A 16,751-nucleotide genomic window follows, 5' to 3' on the forward strand; every position below is an offset into this window, starting at 1 on the left:
AACAAGAGAACGAACGATCCACAGACAGTCTGGCAAGGCACAAAGCTAAACAGAACAATCTCCCACAAACACACAGACAAACACACCCAACTAATATAGGACTTCCAATCAAAGGCAACACCACACAGCTGCCTTCAATTGGAAGTCCACCCCAATTAACTCTACATAGAAACACACTTACTAGACTACACATAGAAATACATAAACATAGACCATAAACCAAAAACCCGGAAATACTAAATCAAACACCCTTTTACCAAAACACCACCCCGGACCACATAAAACAAATACCCTCTGCCACGTCCTGACCAAATTACAATAACAATTAACCCTTATACTGGCCAGGACGTGACAACAAATCAAATAATATTTTAAAAATGAAATTCTTCAAATAGCCACCCTTTGCCTTGATGACAGCTTTGCACACTCTTGGCATTCGCTCAACCAGCTTCATGAGGTAGTCACCTGGAATGCATTTCAATTAACAGGTGTACTTTGTTAAAAGGTCATTTGTGGAATTTATTTCCTTCTTAATGTGTTTGAGCCAATCAGCTGTGTTGTGACTAGGTAGTGGTGGTATACAGAAGATAGCCGGATTTGGTAAAAGCCCAAGTTCATATTATGGCAAGAACAGCTAAAATAAGCAAAGAGAAATGACGGTCAGTCAATACGGAAAATTTCAAGAACTTTGAAAGTTTCTTCAAGTGCAGTCACAAAAACCATCAAGCGCTATGATGAAACTGGCTCTCATGAGGACCGCCACAGGAATGCATGACCCAGAGTTACATCTGCTACAGAGGATAAGTTCTTTAGAGTTACCAGCCTCAAAAATTGCAGCCCAAATAAATGCTTCATAGAGTTCAAGTAACAGACACATCTCAACATCAACTGTTCAGTGGAGACCGTGTGAAGCAGGCCTTCATGGTAGAATTGCTGCAAAGAAACCACTACTAAAGGACATCAATAAGAAGAAGAGACTTGTTTGTGCCAAGAAACATGAGCAAATAACTTTAGACCGGTGGAAATTTGATCTTTGGTCTGTAGTCCAAATTGGAGAATTTTGGTTCCAACAGCCGTGTCTTTGTGAGACACGGCGCGGGTGAACTGATGATCTCCGCATGTGTATTTCCCACCGTTTACCATGGAGGAGGAGCTGTTATGGTGTGGGGGTGCTTTGCTGGTGACATGGTCTGTGATTTATTTAGAATTCAAGCCACACTTAACCAGCATGGCTACCACAGCATTCTGCAGCGATACGCCATCCCATCTGGTTTGCGCTTAGTGGGACTATCATTTGTTTTTCAACAGGACAATGACCCTACACACCTCCAGGCTGTGTAAGGGCTATTTTACTAAGAATGGGAGTGATGGATTGCTGCATTAGATTATCTGGCCTCCACAATCCCCCAACCTCAACCCAATTGAGATGGTTTGGGATGAGTTGGACCGCAGAGTGAAGGAAAAGCAGCCAACAAGTGCTCAGCATATGTGGGAACTTCTTTAAGACTGTTGGAAAAGCATTCCAGGTGAAACTGGTTGAGAGAATGCCAAGAGTGTGCAAAGCTGTCATCAAGACAAATTTAAATAATATATTTTGATTTGTTTAACGCTTTTTTGGTTGTTACAAGATTCCATGTGTTATTTCATAGTTTTGATGTCTTCACTATTATTCTACAAGAAAAACCTACAAGTGTCCTAAAACTCTTGTCCTAAAACTTTTGAGGATAATATTTAATTGAGAAGGTTATTGGGGAAAGTCTTTCTGTGTACCCACAAGACTGTTATCATTAGCATCGCTAACTGGCTACAAGGCGTGATAAACCAATGAACACGCCAAGCAGACAGAGGCAATATTGCTGGAAATGTCCTCCATTGGGAAAATCATTAGCAGTATTAAATTGCCTATTGTTGTATAATAAAGATACACCCATTTAGCATCGTTCACACCCTCTTACGCCTTAGACCCACCCATCACTTAAAGAATTTGCAATTGATACAAACTAGTGACGTATAAAAATACACTTCAAATGAAAACCGAGATAAATTCATTTCATGTTCAAAAATTTAGTTATATTTTGCTACTTGTAGGCTACTGTGTGTAATTTGTCTCAATATATGTTATGATGTGTGTGCAATTGTGTGCCAAATCGGTGATTACATTTTTATTGGGTAGCCTTAGAATATGCTCCAAGAAAGCATCTCTCTGTGTGGTGTTCTTGGGAAATATATGTTGCCTTGTCGGCCACAGTAGCAAAGATGTATTGTTAAAACACTGGTAAGCCTACATTCCAGCTCTATCAGGAAACCGTCCCCAGCTCAGCTAGCTAACTGCCTATAACATTACCTGTATGCAACTGTCTAGCTAGCTATCAACAGTAGCTAATGTAACAGATGTGATCTTTAGGGAAAGGGGGCTATCCAGTCAGTTGTACAACTGAATGCATTCAACTGAAACGTGTCTTCAGCATTTAACCCAACCCCTCTGACATCCACGTCTTTGGCCCCCGGGGAACAATGGGTTAACTGCCTTGCTCAAGGGCAGAATGACAGATTTTTACCCTGTCAGCTAGGGGATTAGATCCAGCAACCTTTCGGTTACTGGCCCGACGCTCTAACCACAAGGCATAAAGAAAAGAAGGCCAGCCAATGGTCCCAGTTGATCTGTAGTTTCATTTGCGACAATAGACAAAGGGCACCACATCAGATGTGCACAGCTCAATGATGTTGATGGCTGTAGATTCGCTTGCATGTCAATATCAGACTGGGAAGAATTTACAATTATAACAATGACAAAAACATGACAACATGTGCAAGTACCTGCGACCATAGACAAAGGGCAGCACATCAGATGTGCATAGCTTGATGATGTTGATAGCTGTAAAAAAAAAAAGCATGTGCGAGCAAGAAGGCCTACAAACCTGACTCAGTTACACCAGCTCTGTCAGGAGAAATGGGCCAAAATTCACACAACTTATTGTGGGAAACTTGTGGAAGGCTACCCGAAACGTTTGACCCAAGTTAAACTGTTTAAAGGCAATGCTACAAAATACTAATTGAGTGTACAGTGGGGGAAAAAAGTATTTGATCCCCTGCTGATTTTGTACGTTTGCCCACTTACAAAGAAATGATCAGTCTATAATTTTAATGGTAGGTTTATATGAACAGTGAGAGACAGAATAACAACCAAACAATCCTGAAAAACGCATGTCAAAAATGTTATAAAATTATTTCCATTTTAATGAGGGAAATAAGTTTTGCAACTGTTTGCTAAAGTCTTAGTCTGAATGAATACACCCCTGGCCTCGAGTAGACCTACAACAACAGTGATTAGAGTATTTGTTTAAATTAATTAAATAGTTTTGACAAAACTATTTACTTATAGGCTAGAGGTGGTTTCCCAGACACAGATTAGTCCTGGACTAAAAAGCGCTTTCAATGAAGCATTTATTTGGGCTAAAATCCTTGTGTCTAGAAAACTGTCCCATATTGTATTACGTAAAACAGTCTAAAGTTTATATTTGGTCCGTGTCTGATCTCCGTGCCTTATTAATTCTAGAAAAGTAAGAATGTATATGTGGTCGCACGGCGATTAATTTCTGGATGTTGCATACAGTCGTATGAAAAAGTTTGGGCACCCCTGACAATTTCCATGATTTCCATTTATAAATAATTGGGTATTTGGATCAGCAATTTCATTTTGATCTATCAAATAACTGATGGACACAGTAATATTTCAGTAGTGAAATGAGGTTTATTGGATTAACAGAAAATGTGTAATATGCATCAAAACAAAATTAGACTGGTGCATAAATTTGGGCACCCCAATAGAAAAATCACATCAATATTTAGTAGAGCGTCCTTTTGCTAAAATAACAGCCTCTAGACGCTTCCTATAGCCTCTAATGAGTGTGTGGATTCTGGATGAAGGTATTTTGGACCATTCCTCCTTCCAAAACATCTCCAGTTCAGTTAGGTTTGATGGTTGCCGAGCATGGACAGCCCGCTTCAAATCATCCCACAGATTCTCAATGATATTCAGGTCTGGGGACTGGGATGGCCATTCCAGAACATTGTACTAGTTCCTCAGCATAAATGCCCGGGTAGATTTTGAGCAGTGTTTTGGGTCGTTGTCTTGTTGAAATATCCAGCCCCGGCGTAACTTCAACTTTGTGACTGATTCTTCAACATTATTCCCAAGAATCTGCTGATATTGAGTGGAATCCATGCGACCCTCAACTTTAACAAGATTCCCAGCACCGGCACTGGCCACACAGCCCCACAGCATGATGGAACCCCCACCAAATTTTACTGTGTGTAGCAAGTGTTTTTCTTGGAACGCTGTGTTCTTTTGCCGCCATGCATAACGTCCCTTGTTATGACCAAATAACTCAATCTTTGTTTCATCAGTCCACAGCACCTTATTCCAAAATGAAGCTGGTTTGTCCAAATTTGCGTTTGCATACCTCAAGCGACTCTGTTTGTGGCGTGTGTGCAGAAAAGGCTTCTTCCGCATCACTCTCCCATACAGCTTCTCCTTGTGCAAAGTGCGCTGAATTGTTGAACGATGCACAGTGACACCATCTGCAGCAAGATGATGTTGTAGGTCTTTGGAGGTGGTCTGTGGGCTGTTTTTGACCGTTCTCACCATCCTTCGCCTTTGCCTCTCCGATATTTTACTTGGCCTGCCACTTCTGGCCTTAACAAGAACTCTGCCTGTGGTCTTCCATTTCCTCATTATGTTCCTCACAGTGGACACTGACAGCTTAAATCTCTGCGATAGCTTTTTGTAGCCTTCCTCTAAACCATAATGTTGAACAATCTTTGTTTTCAGGTCATTTGAGAGTTGTTTTGAGGCCCCCATGTTGCCACTCTTCAGAGGAGAGTCAAAGAGAACAACAACTTGCAATTGGTCACCTTAAATACCTTTTCTCATGATTTGGATGCACTTGTCTATGAGTTCAAGGCTTAATGAGCTCACCAAACCAATTGTGTGTTCCAATTAATCAGTGCTAAGTAGTTACAGGTATTCAAATCAACAGAATGACAAGGGTGCCCAAATTTTTGCATAGCCTATTTTTCACATCTGATTTAATTTCATACAACTTAATATTGCTACACTAAAAAACTTGGTCTGGACAATACCCCAGGACTCAGCTTTTATTAGAAAATGAATGGCATGCCACTGTGATCATTTTCTGTGACGACAGAGTAAATTATTATGCAGCCTCAGAGGGGTGCCCAAACTTTTTCATATGACTGTATCGCATTAGGCAATTATTTTGCAGCAGTCTGTTTTTTCACCCCTGGTCTGATTGAATGAACACAATACGCAACATCCGGGACTACGCTTAGCCACTGTAGCATGGTGGTCAAAAATGGTGTTTCATAAAGAAAGTATGTATATTTTCCCCAGAGCCTGTGTCTGAGATTTTGAGGGGTTTTCTTTGTATGTTTTTCACTCTTCCCCCTATTTCCGTTTTGCTTTAAAGTTCCAGTTTTCACCCCACCCAGTAGGTGGTGGCAATGCACCATTAAAGGATGTAGTCTGCCGTAAAACCCCACCAAAGAACAAAGTATTGAAATCACAGTGTTTCTAATCCCAATAGGGCCGAAGCCAAGAAACGTGAAATTGATTGATCCCCGCCAGGGGAGAAGCTGATTTGTTGTAAATGACAGTAAAACATTCATATGATGACTATAACAATTGTTGGCGACTTCAATTCTTTCACATTTACTCATATAAAGTATATTTCAACACTGTCTGCTCAGGAAAATTTGCCTGAATTGCTAAATTTGGAACCAATTGCACTCCCGTACATACTGTACCCTTCGTGATGAAGGCAGGCAATGGCCTGCTTCTATCTATGATGTAAACACAGCGTCTTGTGAAAACGCGAGCTGCTGTCTGATGAAGAGGAACAGATATAGCTAGCTCCCAAAGACTGAAATAAAATACATATATGTTTTCTTAAAATATGCAGCATGCGGTATGAATTGTCTTGATCGTATGAAGAGGTAACTAACTCCGTTGACCATTTAGACAATTTATTAAAAGCTAGCCAATGTTACAGTTTGTCTAGCCTAGCCAGCAACTGCAAATATCAATTTGTGATTCATTAACAACCTCTCTGTCAGTGAATTACATTTTTGAATCATGTTTTGGCATGATTATGTGTTATTTCTAGTAACTAGCTGCATGCTTAAAAAGACATTCACTCATATACTTTTCATAGAAACCCAAATAAAAGCATGTAGATAGAAAGATTGTGTGTGATGTTTGCTAGAATGGAGGTTTAAAAATGACAGCTACATATGCATATTAGCCAATACATATGGCATAGCCTACACATATAGCATACCGTGCAATACAATCTTCTCAAAAAAAAGATAACCAGAGTATGATGAGTTCTCATACAGCAGCTGCCCAACACTACATTTACATTTTAGTCATTTAGCAGATGCTCTTATCCAGAGCGACATACAGTAGTGAATGCATACATTTCATACATTTTACTTTTTTCCATACTGGTCCCCCATGGGAATTGAACCCACAACCCTGGCATTGCAAACACCATGTTCTACCAACTGAGCCACACAGGACCATACTATGGTGGGCATGCATAATGTTGGATGCATTGGAATATAAAGTATGCAGAACAATAAAGAGCATATAGATTATAGAAAAAGCAGTTGGGAAATGAATGTTTGAGTTTCAAATACTAAATGTTCAGTAAATGTGGGTATATTTAAGTGGTTTAAATTACTAACTTTCCTACTGACCTAAAAGTTGATGGTGCCAAAATCGTGCCAACCCATTCATTATTCTACTAACTATGACTGAGTGTAAGACATGTTTTCCATAATGTACATTTCATGCATATACAGTGCCTTCAGACCCCTTGACTTTTTCCACATTTTGTTACGTTACAGCCTTAATATAAAATTTATGAAATAGTTTTTTTCCCTCATCAATCTACACACAATACACAATAATGAATAGCAAAAATAAAAAAATATTAAATTTACATAAATATTCTGACCATTTACTCAGTACTTTCTTGAAGCACCTTTGGCAGCGATTACAGCATTGTGTCTTCTTGGGTATGACGCTACAAGCTTGGCACACCTGTATTTGTGGAATTTCTCCCATTCTTCTCTGCAGATCCTCTCAAGTTCTGTCAGGTTGGATGGGGAGCAGTGCTGCACAGCTATTTCAGGTCTCTCCAGAGATGTTCGATCATGTTCAAGTCCAGGCTCTGGCTGGGCCACTCAAGGATGTACAGAGACTTGTCCCAAATCCACTCCTGCATTGTCTTGGCTGTGTGCTTTGGGTCATTGTCCTTTTGGAAGGTCAACATTCGCCCCAGGTCCTAAGTGCTCTGGAGCAGGTTTTCATCAAGCATCTTTCTGTATGGTTTCAAAAATGAATACATCCCAGGACTACTACAGTAGTTACCAGTGCTATTTAAGATTAAAGAGGCCAATTTTTATTTTTATGAGCAAGGCCTTATTTTTTTATTACAGCATTTTGGATGACTGTCATTCATATTCCATTGACCCAGCTCAATGTAACATCCATAGATTTAGGCTACTACATGAAACTCGAATTTTCCCTAAACCCATCATGAGGTTGCTACAACCTATCCTACAAATGAAAGTTTATAATGTAGGTGTACAGGTCATGAGACAAATTGAAGTAATCAAGGTGTCAGAAAGTGGCACATTCAATACCTCCTTGCACACTCTTGCCTACATATACAGTAGCTGATCTGGGGTGTAATCATTATTCCAAACAGTAACTAAAACAAGAATTTCTATTGGACAATTTTAGGTAGGTCCATGCCTGTTTTGTTTAAGAATTTAAGCACTGTCTTAGCAGCCACATAGAGTACAGCATCATCACTTTGCTAGTTGTATAAATACTTTTTGCATCTACACGCTCTTGTCCTCTCACCTTTTCCCTTCACTTGTGGACTTCAGTGCAAAACACAACAGCTGTCTGTGACCAGGCGAAAAAAACTCTCCAAGCCAAACCTTCATACCATAACTGCTAACCGCTACACAGCCTACATCATTGTCACCATATTAGCTAACGTCATAGTCAACATAGCTTTACATTACATTTACATTTAAGTCATTTAGCAGACGCTCTTATCCAGAGCGACTTACAAATTGGTGCATTCACCTTATGATATCCAGTGGAAAAACCACTTTACAATAGTGCATCTAAATCTTTTAAGGGGGGGGGGGGGTTATCCTATCCTAGGTATTCCTTAAAGAGGTGGGGTTTCAGGTGTCTCCGGAAGGTGGTGATTGACTCCGCTGTCCTGGCGTCGTGAGGGAGCTTGTTCCACCATTGGGGTGCCAGAGCAGCGAACAGTTTTGACTGGGCTGAGCGGGAACTGTGCTTCCTCAGAGGTAGGGGGGCCAGCAGGCCAGAGGTGGATGAACGCAGTGCCCTTGTTTGGGTGTAGGGCCTGATCAGAGCCTGAAGGTATGGAGGTGCCGTTCCCTTCACAGCTCCGTAGGCAATCACCATGGTCTTGTAGCGGATGCGAGCTTCAACTGGAAGCCAGTGGAGAGAGCGGAGGAGCGGGGTGACGTGAGAGAACTTGGGAAGGTTGAACACCAGACGGGCTGCGGCGTTCTGGATGAGTTGTAGGGGTTTAATGGCACAGGCAGGGAGCCCAGCCAACAGCGAGTTGCAGTAATCCAGACGGGAGATGACAAGTGCCTGGATTAGGACCTGCGCCGCTTCCTGTGTGAGGCAGGGTCGTACTCTGCGAATGTTGTAGAGCATGAACCTACAGGATTGGGTCACCGCCTTGATGTTAGTGGAGAACGACAGGGTGTTGTCCAGGATCACGCCAAGGTTCTTAGCACTCTGGGAGGAGGACACAAGGGAGTTGTCAACCGTGATGGCGAGATCATGGAACGGGCAGTCCTTCCCCGGGAGGAAGAGCAGCTCCGTCTTGCCGAGGTTCAGCTTGAGGTGGTGATCCGTCATCCACACTGATATGTCTGACAGACATGCAGAGATGCGATTCGCCGCCTGGTTATCAGAAGGGGGAAAGGAGAAGATTAATTGTGTGTCGTCTGCATAGCAATGATAGGATAGACCATGTGAGGATATGACAGAGCCAAGTGACTTGGTGTATAGCGAGAATAGGAGAGGGCCTAGAACAGAGCCCTGGGGGACACCAGTGGTGAGAGCGCATGGTGCGGAGACAGATTCTCGCCACGCCACCTGGTAGGAGCGACCTGTCAGGTAGGACGCAATCCAAGCGTGGGCCGCGCCGGAGATGCCCAACTCGGAGAGGGTGGAGAGGAGGATCTGATGGTTCACAGTATCAAAGGCAGCAGATAGGTCTAGAAGTATGAGAGCAGAGGAGAGAGAGTTAGCTTTAGCAGTGCGGAGAGCCTCCGTGACACAGAGAAGAGCAGTCTCAGTTGAATGCCCAGTCTTGAAACCTGACTGATTAGGATCAAGAAGGTCATTCTGAGAGAGATAGCAGGAGAGCTGGCCAAGGACGGCACGTTCAAGAGTTTTGGAGAGAAACATTGCAAACACCATGTTACTTGAACTAATGTGTCAGTAAACCTACAATCCAATCCATGTGTTCAATCACGCAGTACAGTATTCAGCAAGCAGTTTAGCAGTTACACTGGTGGGCCCTGGTGGCAAAAAAATTATAAAATCAAATGCTTACCTTGAGTTGGAAGAGTTGCAGTGTTGGATAGCCTTAGCCAGCTAATTAACATAAATAGCATTCCTCTTTGTTTGTGTCAGGTTGTTGAGTAGGCTAAATTTGCTGCATTATGTAGCTAAGTAAGTGGAAGGGAAACTAAGAAGGAGAAGAACATATAATGACATTTAGCTATCCCCTTCTCTCTGCTGCTTCTCCTTCATTTGTAAAGAAATACATGTTTTCGTCTTTCTCTATCTTTAGAGTAAACTACTCACCACACTTTATGCACTGCAGTGCTCGCAAGCTGTAGCTTATGCTTTAGTACTAGATTCATTCTCTGATCATTTGATTGGCTGGACAACATGTTAGTTCAAGCTGCAAGAGCTCTGATAGGTTGGAGGATGTCCTCTGGAAGTCATAATTACTGTGTAAGTCCATGGAAGGGGGTGAGAACCATGAGCCGCCTAGGGTTTAGCTGTCCTCCGGCTACACCTGGTGCTACCCTAAAATCAAATAAAATGTTATTTTTCACACGCTTCATAAACAAAGGGTGTAGACTAACAGTGAAATGTTTACTGATGGGCTCTTCCCAACGATGCAGAGGGAAAGAAAATAGAGAAATAATAGAAAAGTAATAACATGTAATAATAAATACACAGTGAGTAACAATATCATGCTATGTACACAGGGTACCAGTACCGAGTCGATGTGCAGGGGTAAGAGGTAATTGAGGTAGATGTACATACAGTGCCGTTGGAAAGTATTTATACGCCTCAACTTTTTCCACCTTTTGTTATGTTACAGCCTTATTCTGAAATTGAGGGTCCCCAAAAACACAGTGGCCTCCATCATTCTTAAATGGAAGAAGTTTGGAACCACCAAGACTTTTCCTAGAGCTGGCCGCCTGGCCAAACTGAGAAACAGGGGGAGAAGGGCCTTGGTCGGTGAGGTAACCAAGAACCCGATGGTCACTCTGACAGAGTTCTAGCGTTCCTCTGTGGAGATGGAAGAACCTTCCAGAAGGACATCCATCTCTGCAGCACTCCACCAATCAAGCCTTTATTGTAGAATGGCCAGACAGAATCCACTACTCAGTAAAAGGCACATGACAGACAGCTTGGAGTTTGCCAAAAGGCACCTAAAGACTCTCAGAACATGAGAAACAAGATTCTCTGTTCTGATGAAACCAAGATTGAACTCTTTGGCCTGCATGCCAAGCGTCACGTCTGGATGAAACCTGGCACCATCACTACGGTGAAGTATGGTGGTGGCAGCATCCTGCTGTGGGGATGTTTTTCAGAAGCAGGGAATGGGAGACTAGTCAGGATCGAGGTAAAGATGAATGGAGCAAAGAATAGAGATCATTGATGAAAACCGGCTCCAGAGCGCTTAGGACCTCAGTCCGGGGCGAAGTTTCACCTTCCAACAGGACATCAACCCTAAGCACACAGCCAAGACAATGCACTAGTGGCTTTGGGACAAGTCTCTGAAAATCCTTGAGTGGCACAGCCAGAGCCTGGACTTGAACCCGATCTCTGGAGAGACTCCCCAAATACAAGTGTGCCAAGTTTCCAGAGTCATACCCAAGAAGACTCGAGGCTGTAATCGCTGCCAAAGGAGCTTCTGCAAAGTACTGAGTAAAGGGTCTGAGTACTTATGTAAATGGGTTATTTAATTATATATTTTTTAAGTAAATTTGCAAATAGATTTCTAAAAACCGGATTTTGCTTTGTCATTATTGGGTATTGTGTGTAGATTGATGATGGGGGGGAAAACAATTTAATACATTTTAGAATAAGGCTGTAACGTAACAAAATGTGGAAAAAGTCAAGGGGTCTGAATACTTTCCGGATGCACTGTATAACTAGGAATAAAGTGACTATGCAACAGGATAGATGATAAACAGTAGCAGCAGCATATGTGAAAGATTGATTCTATACATCGTTTGACATGTTTCTACAAACTGTAATGGAACTTTTTCAACTTTTCGTCTGGACTTAGTGCCTGCGCATTTGGAATAGTGAACTAAACGCGCAAACAAAAAGGAGGTATTTGGACATAAAGATTAACTTTATCGAACAAAACAAACATTTATTGTGGAACTGGGATTCCTGGGAGTGCATTCCGATGAAGATCATCAAAGGTAAGTTAATATTTATAACACTATTTCTGACTTTTGTTGACTCCACAACATGGCGGGTATCTGTATGGCTTGTTTTGGTGGCTGAGCGCTGTACTCAGATTATCGCATGGTGTGCTTTCACCGTAAAGCTTTTTTGAAATCTGACACAGCGGTTGCATTAAGGAGAAGTTTATCTATAAGCAATGGCTTTTTTTCTGGCCACTCTTCTGTAAAGCCCAGCTCTGTGGAGTGTACGGCTTAAAGTGGTCCCATGGACAGATACTCCAATCTCCACTGTGGAGCTTTGCAGCTACTTCAGGGTTATCTTTGGGTTCTTTGTTACCTCTGATTAATGCCCTCCTTGCCTGGTCTATAAGTTTTGGTGGGCGGCCCTCTCTTGGCAGGTTTGTTGTGGTGCCATATTCTTTCCATTTTTTAATAATGGATTTAATGGTGCTCTGTGGGATGTTCAAAGTTTAAAAAAAATAAATATAACCCAACCCTGATCTGTACTTCTCCATAACTTTGTCCCTGACCTGTTTGGAGGGTTCCTTGGTCATCATTGTGCCGCTGGCTTGGTGGTGCCCCTTGCTTAGTAGTGTTTCAGAACAGGTGTATATATACAGATCATGTGACAGATCACCTGACACTTAGATGGCACACAGGTGGACTTTATTTAACTAATTATGTGACTTCTGAAGGTAATTGGTTGCACCAGATTTAGGTGATTCGTAGCAAAGGGGGTGAATACATAAGCACATACCACTTTTCCATTTCTTTGAATTTCTTGAAACAAGTAATTTTTTTCATTTCACTCACCAATTTACAACTATTTTATGTATGTCCATTCCATGAAATCCAAATAAAAATCCACTTAAATTACAGGTTGTAATGCAACAAAATAGGAAAAACGCCAAGGGAATGAATAGTTTTACAAGGCACTGTAAGGGTTCCTCTTGTCCAGGTGGGGGAGGGCAGTGTGGATCTGTTGAGGCAAAATGCGAATTTGAGTGAGTCCAGGGTGACCAGCCTTTTAAAGCATTTCCTGGCTACAGATGTGGGTGTTACGGGGCAACAGTCATTTAGAGAGATTCCCTTTGTGTTCTTGGGTACAGGGACTATGATGGTCTGCTTGAAACATATAGCTATTACAGACTGGGTCAGGGAGAGGTTGAAAATGTCAATGAAGATACTTGCCATCTGGTCAGCACATGCTCTGAGTACGCACCCTGGTAATCTGTCTGGCCCTGCGGTCTTGTGAATATTTACCTGTTTAAAGGTCTTACATCGGTTACGGAGTGCGTGATCACACAGTTGTCAGTAACAGCTGGTGCTCTCACGCATGGTTCATTGTAGCTTGCCTCGAAGCGAGCATAGAAGGCATTTAGCTTGTCTAAAGAGGGGTGTTGAGGCTACGTAGACCATTGTAAAACAGTGGGTTTTAATCAGTTATTTGGTGACGTGAATATATTTAGTATCGTTTCACGATTTACATTTTTCAGAAATTCACTGAGTAGGATGGTCCTCCCCTTCCTCTGAGGAGCCTCCACTGCTAGTTACACAACTTGTGTCTGATTTTTTTAATGTTTTATTACGTTTTTTCTTCATATCAACCTCTGTCTATCACAGACATGTAATCATCTTTGGTCGCTGAATCAAATATTGAACAATGTTGTGGTTTAAAATGTGTAATAATAACAGGCCAATAAACAGCCAATAGCCTACTATTATTGTACACTTAGCCTAGGATGTAGTATGATAATTTGGACTGAAAATCAGCATACTGTTCTAATTTGAAATCTGTTGGCCACCCAAGAAGTCAGTAATTGTTATCCAGTTTCATAAGCCTACCACTTTTAGCTTTGATGTGATGACTTTTAGCTTGCTAATATACACATTTTGGGTTTGTGGTAGTGTTTTTTTTCAACAGCAGTCTGAAAAAATACTTCACCAAAAATATCTGACCTGGCACCAGGATAAAGTGACTAAGGGGGCAGTTGGAAATCGGTGAGGGGGCATAATTTTGGGTGGGTTCTTGCATTAGAATTATATTGAATTCTGATTATATCACGCTATACAACTATAAACATAAAGTTCAAATGCAGAGACTCCGAGAGCATTGATTGAGTGCTTTTGAAGTAACAGGTTGGCGCAAAATCTGTAGCCTATCTGCGCTGCATCAGCACAATGGACCATGCCCTAAACAAGGCCATTTTGATGAATGTAGGCTACAAGATCAATAGGGTAATTCATCTATTACAAACAGCCTATGCGAATGCAGCCATACGCACAGCTGTCTTACCAAAATAATGCTAACTAAATGCTGAAAGTAGTAGCCTAGTTATTCATGCATGCAAACAAAAATAATGAATAGCAGTTTGGCTTAGAATACAGACACAACTGCAAATGCAAACAGAACAAAACAGCGGTACCAACTAGGCCTAGTAAACAAACAAATCAGATTGATAGGGGCATGGCACCGTCTATATTTAGGCTAGTTACATTAATAACAGTAAACAAAAGGTGAATGGAGATCCAGTAAACAAAACTTAACCTACTACAGTGAGATTGTCACGTGGAGCGGAACAGGTGAACCCAAGAGCAGACTCAGACAAGGAGACTGGGATGAGGTAACCAAGGTATTTATTGAAACACGGAGTGCAGGCCAGGGGAAGCTCGGGCGGGTTGCTGGAAACCAGGTGCGGAGGCTGGAGCGAGAGGGAGAGGTGGGGGGACAGGGTAAGCAGGTCCAGAGGGGAATCCAATGGAGCGTAGAGTGGGGAATCCAGGACAGAGTAGCAGGACTGACGAGAAGTCGGACTGGAGAAAGGGACCAGAGTCAGAGTGGGCAGAACAGTAGCGGAGAGGAAAACAGCATCAGGCAAGGGAAAACAGGAACAAACAGCTAGAACCATGGACTGACTGGGCAGAGATTACAATCTGGCAGTGTGGAAGTGGCAGGACTGAGTATTTGTAGAGGTCTTGATTATGGAACAGGTTGCAGCTGGTGGGGATCTGCTCTGACTCCATCACACCTGGGAGAGAGCACTGGGGGAGTGGTGGCAGGTCAAGGAGACACCGGATGAGCACTAGAGAGCGTGGCAGGAGAAGATGTGACAGATATGCAGCTATGCACAGCTGTCTTGCCAAACAAACACGGCTAAAGGCCCACTTCAAACATGGAAAATCATGCCGCTCATTAATACAGCAACACGCTGTGATATGGCACAATACACTTCTGTGGATCAAATTCGACCCCAATATGTAGCAATACCCAGGGGTGTCATTTGGGTACTTGCATTGGAATTATATAGAATTCTGCTTATATCACTCTATACCGCAATAAACATAAAAGTTAAAATGCCAACACCATTGTGTGCTTTTGACCAAGAAGTGACAGGTTGTCGCGATATCTCCACTGCGCTCTATCAGCACCATAGACAGTTTCCTACACACTAAAGCAAGGCCGTTGAAAACGGCAAAGTAAGGAAGTCATTTTGCCATTCCATACCCTAGATTTTTGCTGAAATGACGCCACTAGCTATACCACCAATATTTGGATAAAAACCAACCAGCTAGATTGTTTTTTACATTTCCAGAAGAGTTGCAGCCTCCTTATTAATGCTATATGGAACTACTTGATTAATCGATAGTTCCATTCTCCCCATAATCTTCTTGTAAGATCCCCTCAAATGCCAGTTGGATTAGTTGAGCTTTCCTCAGGTGTACTGTAGCATGCTTCTTCTGTGCTGATTGAACAAGTTTGTCAAACTGGAAAATTAGTCCTCACATGTAGCTGTGGACGCCCCACTCATGAGTCCTATGATTTCATTCTGAATATCGTGTATGTGGCATTGTGGGGTATGGTGCTAAACACATTGGCAAGTTCTTTGTCTTTTCGGAGAGTATATTTCATCATAGACAGAAAAAGTCCACTGACTCTATTGCGCCCAATGTCCCCCTCTGGTTGCTGGTTTGAAACAAGGAACTCAATAATGTCCACAAAGGCTGACACACCAATGTTCCCATAGCACTTTGAACTTGTTTTTATTTCCACAGTGCAATGCATTTCAAATGCTCTTTGCTTGATGCGTGCCTTGCAAAATGTTTGATACTATCAATAGCATGCTTCCAGTTAGAATACCCATCTTGGGTGCAAGCCTTGTCTGCATTAGCATTGGACCTAACACAGAAATTTCGACATGAGAAATAAATTGCTGCATCTGCAGTAACCGAGTGTTCGAGCCATTCTCTTCCTCTGAACCAGCTGGGGTAGGATTCTAGGCTAACCTGGGCTGGCTCCTCTGTTCCAAGATCATCAAGAACAGTTGGAGGTGGAGGGGGCTGTGGAGCCATTATCCTGGTGGCACTGGACTTGGTGGTGGACTCAGCAGTGGTGTAAAGTACTAAAATAAAAATACTTTAAAGTACTACTTAAGTAGTTTTTGGGGTATCTGTACTTTACTATTTCTATTTTTTACAACTTTAAATTTTACTCCAGTACATTCCTAAAGAAAATAATTTTCCCTGACACCCAAAAGTACTTTTTACATTTTGATTGCTTAGCAGAACAGGAAACGTGTTAGGAGTGTGTATCGGAGCCGAAGTCAGATGCAGGAGAGCAGAGTGTAGTGAACAGGCGCACTTTTTATTCCGGTCATAATGACAGCACAAAAATAACATAAAATGTGCCAAAAACACGGAACATAGACAAAAAGTATTGCGCGTAACAATATCCACAATATCAAAATACACGTAACACACAATCCTACACAAAGACATGATGGGGAACAGATGAATAAATACATATGAATTGATTGGGGAATGAAAACCAGGTGTGCAGGGAACAAGACTTAACAAATTGCTACATGAAAAATGGAGCGGCGATGACTAGAAAGCTGGTGACGTCGACCGCCGAACGCCGCTCGAACAAGGAGAGG

This window comes from Salmo salar, chromosome 11, assembly GCF_965601325.2.
Source record: "Salmo salar chromosome 11, fSalSal1, whole genome shotgun sequence".
NCBI lineage: Eukaryota > Metazoa > Chordata > Actinopteri > Salmoniformes > Salmonidae > Salmo > Salmo salar.